The following is a 9,715-nucleotide window of genomic DNA, read 5'->3' on the forward strand; positions in this document are numbered from 1 at the left end:
TTCAGACAACAGTAAAAAAAACAAAAAAAGGAAGAAAGATATACATATGGTTAAAAGAGATAAAAGAGGAAAATTATGTTATGCTTTAAAACACTGTAGATAATAAAACAATATAATTAACATATATAGTGTGTGTATATAACACACACATATGTGCCAAATTGAAAAGCATCTAAATATTTAAAGAAAACAGCAATTATTGGGAGTTTCAATGTGCCCTTTTCAGAATGAGGAAAATCTAATAAAAATATATACTTTAAAAAAAAAAAAAGCTCAAGAACTAAAGAGAATTTTTTAAAATTTAGCTATAACAGACCTCTAAAGGTAATTGTACAAAATTTAACAAATGTTCTAGGCTATAAAAAACTCCTGAACAAATGCATAGAAACACAGGATCCGTATATGCCATTTTACTCTCTATAATCCAATAAAATGATAATCTTTTATTGATTAACTTACTTTTATTGATTAAATTGACCAAATTATTTTACTGTTATTTGAAGAAAGGATTCAAATTTAAATGGAGACTAAAGAATAAGTAGGTCAAAGAATGAGTCACAGAATAATTTCATCAAGGGGGGCAGTGAGTTAGTGGGTAGTGATGGAGATTAAAAAAAGAATAGAAAGATCAGGAATAAAACATTTATAATATACAGAAGAAAAAATTTTGAATTAAGAAGTAGACCATAAAGACAATCTTGCTGCTATCTTGTTAAATTTAATATTTGCCCTTTAAAAACAAATGACAGAATAATGATAACAAATAACAGAAGCTAGCAGTTTCACATATAATCTTACTATCTATTTTTCTTTACATATTGAAACATTTGTTTCCCGCTGATTAAGTGCAAATATAATACAAAAGGAAATTTAAATTAAAAAGGAAAGAAAAGAAAGCCTATGGAATAACATATGGTTGATTTTTTTTTTTCTTTACTTAAAATGTGGTAGAAAAAGCTCAGTTTTCTGAAAAGCCCCAAATAGCACAGGCCCTACCACAGGATCACAGAACTTCCATTTTCAGTTCCCAAGACATTCCTCTCTGTCATACTCTCTTTTATCTTTAACTAAGCTTAAGGTCAACTACCAGTCTTATTTTAAAGTAGAATCTTTTTTTCTAAGTTCATACTTTGGGGAGATAGTGGCCTCCTTCTGCCTAAAATTCTTTAGGAAATGCCTCAAAATCAGGTCAATGACTTGCTATAAAATGGTTTTTTTTCCCCCCAGATCCTCTAAAAAATGTCAGAGTTGTAGTGATTAAAATGTCCAGGGAAGAGATGGAAAGTTGTTGTTGCTTTTGCTGTTGTGTTGTTATTCCCTTTGTAAAAGAATGGTCTTAGAAAGCCTACAGCCTAGGAACAGAAAAGGGATGACAAGGAAGTGCTAATCAAACTAAAAGAGATGAGACCCAGCCAGATGATCAGATAATTTTTTTCTTAAAAATCTACTTTTTGTTATTCTAAACTTGGCAAACACCAATAAACATGGACATTTCCTTATACAAAGAACTGAAAAGGGGTACTGTATATCAAACTGTGAATCTCATTGTGTGTTTTTCTATTAAATCATGCACTTATTTAGCATGTTAGTTCGCAAAGCTGTCCCACTTGACTGTATTTTTTCTGATCCTCCTTCTGTTCTTTTCTATACATTTAAAAAAATATTTCACTGATGTTCCCTTCCTTCTTTTTCCTTCCTTCCTTCCTTCCTTTTCACATCACTATCACTAGCCTTTTTCTCCCAATTAAAACTCCCTCCCAAAAAACTCCTTCCCTCTTTTGGTAAAAAAACAAAAAAACAAAAAATTAGCATAGTAATGAAAATCAAATATTAGCTATGAAAATATATGGCTCATTCCATCATCTTTCTATCAAAAGGTAGAACACATATATCATCCTTTGTTCTCTGGATTTGTGGTTTGTCACTGTATTTATCATATTTAAGTTTTTCAAAGCTTGTTTGTTATTTGACTAACTTAAAAAAAACACTGTAGTTCTTTTATTAATTTTTTTTCTGGTTCTGCTCACTTTACTCTGCATTATTTCATACATATTTTCTGAGGTTTCTCTGAATCTATTTCTTTTGTCATTCCTTATGGTACAAATAATATGCCATTATATTTATATACAATAATTGTAGTGTACTTATCATTAACAATCAGCCAAAAGACATAACTATTAGCAAAGACATTTACTAAAAAGGCATAATACAAGCAGCATCTATAAAATGTTTCCATAAACCTGAGGCATACTTTCCCACAAAAATACATACAGCATCTGTGAGAAGAGTGGTAGTGAGGCACATGTAAGGATACATGTGTGGCAAATTCTGTTACTAAAAGTTATTGGCCTAAAAGTCCTTCTTTCTTTGTAGAGACCTCATGTTGTTCATCTTGCGTGTGCCATCTTTGCTGGGCAGGTTGCCCTGCTAAGCTCCCAGGGTCTGTTCCACTCTGCAGACTGACTCCTCAGCTGCTAGGCCAAGAAGAACAGTTGGTATTTATATACATAAGATTATAATTCAAAGAACTTTCTTAATGACCTTATTTCTATGACCCCCATGTCCCAAAGGACCTATTCCTACAAGAGATCTATTTTGAACTCACATGGTCATGGATTCGTCCTTTGGGAGGCTAATCCCAAAGAGGGAGGTCAGGTTTCTTTTTCTCTTTGGCTCATTGCTCCTACCTCAAATAATTCTACAGGGAAATTATATAACAAAGTTTACTCAATGTTCATATCTAAGGTCTCACCAAAATGTGAATGCTAGGGTCCCTTTTAGAAAACGCTCTCAATGGACAATACAAATAACAGATGTAGGACAGTGGTTCATTTCCTCCACCAAAAAAAATTGTTAAGATTCAAAAGACTCCCTGACATGCATTAACACATGTAGAAAAATGTAAAACATCTAAAGAAGCCCATTAAACTCATAATACTCTCCTAGAAGGTAGAAGCTCTTCGTGGGACTGCTATACAGATATTTCATTTTCACTTATGACCTGTACTAAGTTCCAAATGTACTGCCCTGCCACAGCATGAGTTGGGCTTTCTTTAGTTGATCAGCTACAGGATGATCTGGTAGCAACAAGTTTCTCCTTCAAGAAGCCTTCTTCCTTCTGGTCAGCTGATGCCTAGATAGACAGTGTGAAAAATGATATTAATAACCAGTATCTTGGAGATTCAGAGCTTTCCCCTGCCCCCTACTTCCAAAAGTCTTCACTTTAAATTCAATTTTTCTTCAGAAGGACATTACTGATAATGAAGTTGCATTGACTCTCCTAATCCCAGTCAGCCCCACCCAAGCTCCCAAGAAATTTAATCTAAGGTAGGGAAGGCCATTGTGTTCTTGGGTGGAGACAGATTCTTTTGTCTAGATAGCCCAAATCTGGGAGGTGGTCTGATAAAAGAGGCATTTCCTCTGTCCAGAAGTGAAATGATGATAGGGTGACATCAGCGCCTGTTGAAGGATACATAAACTGGGCACCCTAACCTCAAAACGAGCTCTGTTCTAGACTGGTTCCCATGCATGCTGCCTGCTTTGAGAGAAATAAAACATGGATATAACCTAATCCTGTTTGTCTTTCTTAGACCAAACTCTGTAGGTTAACAATAGATAGACAGATAGATAGATAGATAGATAGATAGATAAAGGTATAGATATTTGAACTACAGATAGAAAAAGTCCATTTCTCAGAACCATTAAATTCTGGCCTATAATCAGAGAAGAAAACAACAATGTAGAAGGAGGCTATCAGGAACTCAAATGTACTTAGCACTTATTCCTGTTCTCATGTCCTAGTAGCTGCCATGGCTACCAGGGAGGGGAAATGAAAGAAATCTCATCCCTCTCACAGGAAGTCCAAGAAAGACAAAGCATGGGCCCAAAGAGGAGAGGGCTGAAGATTGGAGCCTCATCCTAGAGGAGTAAGAGAGGAGCTTTCTAAACAAGAGCCCATCCCTGCTAGGCCCCAGTAGCCAAAGATCCTCAATATAATTTCCCAATCATGAGGACAAATCATGAGTTTTTGAATCATTTTAGCAAGATGTATGAACTTCAGTAAGGAACCAGGGAGTATAAATAGCTCCACAAGAGGGATTCCAGCCTAACAAAGCATACATCCCCATCCCCCATGACATTGCCATGAATTTTTTACCAGGTATTATTCTCCATTTTATAGATGTGATAATAGGGGCTAAATGAGGTGCCCAGAGACCCAGAAGAGCCTCAACAGGCACAGAAGTCTTGAGTGTACACTGTATCATAGCACATCACTATTGTGGTTTGTCCTTCGTACTCTAAGAGGACCATGGCATCAGGAAGGTGATGCAATGACTTGCAAATGAATTGGATTTAAGGGAGGGCTGTGAAAAGTCACCAGCCTCACCTTCTCCTCTGGAGCCATCTGGGTCCAGTGGCAAGACATAGATCAGGATCACTGGAGATGCCCCCCCTCCCCCACAGCACATCACTGAAATATGGAACACAAACGTTGGTTTACTCAGACTCCACCCAAAACTTTCAAAATATTTCCATCCTTTTTTTCCCCTTTCCTAGTTCCATTTCATTCCTGTTTTACTTAACATTTTTTTGTTATCTCTCTTTGCATTCTCTGCTGCCCACTCAGCTTTCATGAACTGTAATCACCTCTTGGTTGAACTCCAGTCATAGAAGCCTCTCAAATTTCAAATGAAAGAAAAATCACCTGATATGGCAACGTGCTTGCAGGCATACAGGTGGAATCTAGTAACAAGATTAAGTATCTGTTAGTTAGAAAGATGGCAGATGGCATGAGGTCCCAAAGCTTGAGTTTCTAAATAATTCTTTTTAAAAATAAATGTTTATTTATATCTCCTGTTTTTACATTCCTTACATTTTCCAAAGTATCCTTTTCCACTCACCATAAACCATCTCCATAACAAAGAATTTTTTTAAGAGGGGGGAAAGTTCATTAAAATAAATAAGATAGTGAAAAAGTCTGACATTATATACTGCTACAGAATTTTGAGATGAGTCTTTTCTACATCTACCATATGCCTGTAACACTTTTCCCTCAGGGCCTTACTTTCAATCAAAGTAAAAAAGTAAAAAAGACTATATATCCTATCCACCCCCTTTTTATGTCATTGGCCCTATTAATGCGGAATCTACAATACTGACCAGTAATTTTAGGAATATTTCTTAACTGTTTTAATGAAATCTTACTCTTTAAATGAGTTTAATTTAATAAATTATTCACCACAATGCCAAAGTGTGGCATTTTTCCATTAATCAATCAAAAATGCCATCTATTGTTTGTAAACCAACTCCTATCTTCACAGGGAAAAATGAAGATGAATGACTAAGAATAAAGACCCTTGCTACATTGACTTATTGCGATTAAATCATCTAGAACTATTGCTGAAAGCATCTTATTTAGATAGTAATTATATGGGTTTTTTTTCCAGATAGACAATTTTGTGCCAGATGAAGGTAGTTAATCTGTAAAATGAAAGTAGCTCCCTATCACCTTAGACTCAAATATAAATATCTCTGTTTGGCATTTAAAGTCCTTCCTAACCTGGCCCTCTCCTTCATTTCTAGGGTTTCATACCATACTCCCCACCATGTATTCTTTGATCCAATGGTACTGGCCTCCTTACTGTTCCTGACCCAAAAACTCATCCCTTGACTCCAGGCATTTTCAGTGGTTGGCCTCCATGCCTGGAATTTTCTCTCCTTATCTCTACTTCCTGACTTTTCTGACTTCTTCAAGGCCCAGCTAAAATCCTACCTTTTACAGGAAACTTTTCCCAATCCCCCTTAATTCTAGTGCCTTCCCTCTATTGATTATCTCTAATATATTCTATACAAACTTCGCTTGTACATAGTTGTTTGCATGTTGTCTCTCCTATTAGATTGTGAGTTCCTTGAGAACAAGGATTGTTTTGTCTTTTTTTGTTTTTTGCCTTTCTTCATATCCCCATTGCTAAGCCTAGTGCCTGGAACATAGTGGATACTTAATAAATGCTTGTTGACTGACTAAACCATTGACTATAGGATCTTTCAAGTGTCTTGTAGCTCTAACAATCTACCATTCTTTTGTTGACATTTTGAGCTTGACTGACTAGGATACTGATAGTGTTCTGAATGTAAATAACACTAGGGACTTGAGAAGTCTGGAAAGGGTTTGAAATAGTCATTGTAAAAAAATTCATTAGGAAATCAATAAGAGATAAATAAAGCTATTATGTCCAATTCTGGACATCACATTTTCAGAACACTGGATTATATCCCAAGGAGAGTCATAAAGATAAAACACAGAATCAGATAATTTTAGAGCTGGAAATGACTTCTACAACTATCTAGTTCAGCTCCCACTATCACATACTCAACAAGTGGCCATCCAGCCTTTTCTTGAAAACCTCTAATGAGGGGGAACCCATTATGAGTAGAACAATAGGGCAGTCCATTGACATCTATCAATGGAAGTCCTACCTCCAAAAGCAACCTATTCTCATTTTTTGACAATTCAGATTGTTAAGAAGCAGTCTAACATTAAGTCTAAATTTGCCTCTTTGTAACTTAGACCTGTTGTTCTTGGTTTTGCCCTTTAGGGCCAAATTACATAATAAGTCCTTTCCTATCCATCGTTGATCTTCACTCCTGCCATTTTTTGCCCTGCTGCTACTGTCCCACGCTCCTAACTAGGCCACCAGAGACCATGGCTGGGAGGAATTAAGCCACATGACTCTTCTTTTCCTGGGATCCTTCCTCCTTATCTTCACCTCTTACACCCTGCTGTCATAGGTAACTTCTCTCCTTCCCTCCCTTCTACCCCTTATTCTGGGAATTATACTGCCCTATTGTCCTGCTCACAATATTGATAACTTTCTAGGCTATAACTCCCCTCCCTAACCATGACTCTGCCATATATGAATGAAAAGGGTTTTTTTTTTTTAAGGGTTCTGCATATAATTTACTACATGCAAAGGTCTATGTGAAGCACACAAATAAAAAAGCAAGACAGTCCTTTCAAGAAGTTAACATTCTAACAAGGGGAGACAAGACATATAGAAAGTCTCTTTCTTTCTTTGTAATTAAGACATTGACAACCACCTTTTTTTAAAATTTATTTTGATTTTCAGTTCCAAATTCTCTCCCCCTCCCCTCACTGAGAAGCCCAGAAATGCAATACCCATTAAACATGAAATTATGCAAAACAGATTTCTACATTAGCCGAGGAAAAAAAAATATGCTTCAATCTGCATTCTAAATCTATCAATTTTCTCTCTTGAGGTGGACAGTCATTTTTCATCCTCAGTCCTTTGGAATTGTGGTGGATCACTCTATTAATCAGAGTTACTAAGTCTTTTACAGTTGATTAGCTTTACAATATTGCTGTTACTGTATACACTGTTCTCCTGGTTCTGCTCACTTCACTTTGCATCAGTTCATATATGTCTCTCCAGGTTTCTTAAACTAAACCTATCATTATTTCTTATAGCACAATAGTATTCTATCACATTCATATACTATAATTTGTTCAGCCATTCTCCAAATGATGGACATCTCCTCCATTTTCAATTCTTTGGCATCACAAAAAGAGCTGCTATACTTTTGTACATATGGGTAATTTTCCCTTTTCTTTTATTTCTTTGGGGTATAGACCTTAGTAGAGGTATTGTTAGATCAAAGGGTATGCACAGTTTTATAGCCCTTTGGATATAATTCCAAATTGTTCTCCATAATGGTTGGACTAGTTCACAGCTCCACCTAACAGTACGTTATTGTACCTATTTTCCCACATCCCCTCCAGCATGTGTCATTTACTTTTTTTTAATCATCTTAGCCAATCTGATAGGTGCAAGATGTCACCTCAAAGTTGCTTTAATTTGTATTTCTCTAATTATTAGTGATTTAGAGCATTTTATATGATTATTGATAACTTTGATTTCTTCCTCTGAAACTGACTTTTCATATGCTTTGACATATCAATTGCTTCACATTGCATTTATATTCATATTCAATTGATGCTTCATATCAATTGGGGGATGGCTCTTATTTTTACAAATTCAGCTCAGTTCTCCTATATATTTGAGATATTATACTTTTATCAGATATACCTGCTGTAAAAACTTTTTTTCTCAGTTTCCAGCTTTTCTTTTAACTGTGGCTATACTGGTTTTGTGTGAAAACTTTTTAATTCTATGTAATTAAAATTATCCATTTTGTCTCCTGCAAAGCTCTCTATCTTTTATTTGGTCATGAACTCTCTTGTAGCCATAGATTTGACAGGTAATTTTTTACATGCTCCCCCATTTGCTTAAGACATCACCCTATATGTCTACATCATGTAGCCATTGTGACCTTATCTTGGTATGTACAGTGTGAGATGTTGGTTTATGCTTAGTTTCTGCTAGAGTACTTTCCAGTTTTCCCAGTAGTTTTTGTCAAATAGCGAGTTGCCCCAACAGCTGGAATCTTTGGGTTTATGAAACACTAGGTTATGTGCTCATTTGCTTCTGTATGCTGTTTACCTATTCTATTCCATTGATCAACCACTTTATTTCTGATCCAGAACCAAAATGTTTTTATGATTACCACTTTGTAGTACAGTTTGAGATCTTGTTACTGCTAAGCTCTCTTCCTTCAAATTTTTTTCATTGATTACCTTGAAATTCTTGACCTTTTGATCTTCCAGATGAATTTTGTGTTTTCCTTCTAGTTTTATAAAGTAATTCTTTGGTGATTTAATTGGTATGGCACTGAATAAGTAAATTAATTTAGGTAGCACTGTCATTTTTATTATATTGGCTTGGCCAACCCACGAGCAATTAATTTTTCTCCAATTATTTCTCTGTCTTTATTTGTGATGAGTGTTCATAATTGTGTTCATATAGTTTTTGTGTGTGTCTTGAAAGGTAGATTCAGATAATATTTTATACTATCTGAAGTTATTTTAAATAGAATTTCTCTATCTCTTCCTGCTGGGTTTTGTCGGTAATATATAGAAATGATGATTTGTGTGGCTTTATTTTATATTCTGCAACTTTGGTAAAGTTATTGTTTCTACTAGTTTTTTAGTTGATCTTTTAGAGTTCTCTAAGTATACATCATATCATCTGCAAAAAAAAAAGAAATAGTTTTGTTTCTTCATTGCCTATGCTTATTCCTTCAATTTCTTTCTCTTTCTTTTTCTTTCTTTCTTTCTTTCTTTCTTCCTTCCTTCCTTCCTTTCTGTCTGTCTTACTGCTATAGCTAGAATTTCTACTGCAATATTGTATAATAGTGATAATGGACATCCTTGATTCGCCCCTCATCTTATTTGAAAGACTTCTAGTTTATCACCATTAAAACTAATGTTGGCTTTTGGTTTTAGATAGATACTGTTTATCATTTTTAAAATTTTATTTTATTTTATTTTATTTTTAGGAAATTGGGGTTAAGTGACTTGCCCAGGGTCACACAGCTAGTAAGGGTCAAGTGTTTAGTCTGAGGCCAGATTTGAACTCAGGTGCTCCTGACTTCAAGGCTGGTGCTCTATCCACTGTGCAACCTAGCTGCCCCTATCATTTTTTTTTTTAAAGCAGCATTTACCAAGATTAGAAAGAAAGCTGGGAAACAATTTTTACAGTAAGTATCTCTGATAAAGGCCTTATTTCTCAAATATATAGAGAACTGAGTCAAATTTATAAGAATACAATCCATTCTCCAATTGATATATGGTCAAAGC

At 35.2% G+C, this 9,715-nt stretch overlaps 1 long non-coding RNA gene across 1 annotated transcript in view; it reads right to left on the reverse strand.

Moving 5' to 3' along the window:
• Window positions 1-2,022: 2,022 nt before the first annotated feature.
• The window catches only part of LOC114029796, a 43,553-nt gene continuing 35,860 nt past the window's right edge, over window positions 2,023-9,715 (reverse strand). Inside the window, exon 3 of the long non-coding RNA XR_003567526.1 lies at window positions 2,023-3,133. This is a non-coding gene — a long non-coding RNA (uncharacterized LOC114029796). The remainder of the gene's footprint in view (window positions 3,134-9,715) is intronic.

The sequence above is a fragment of the Vombatus ursinus genome, unplaced genomic scaffold (genome assembly GCF_900497805.2).
Source record: "Vombatus ursinus unplaced genomic scaffold, bare-nosed wombat genome assembly UNPS02014941.1, whole genome shotgun sequence".
Taxonomy (NCBI): domain Eukaryota; kingdom Metazoa; phylum Chordata; class Mammalia; order Diprotodontia; family Vombatidae; genus Vombatus; species Vombatus ursinus.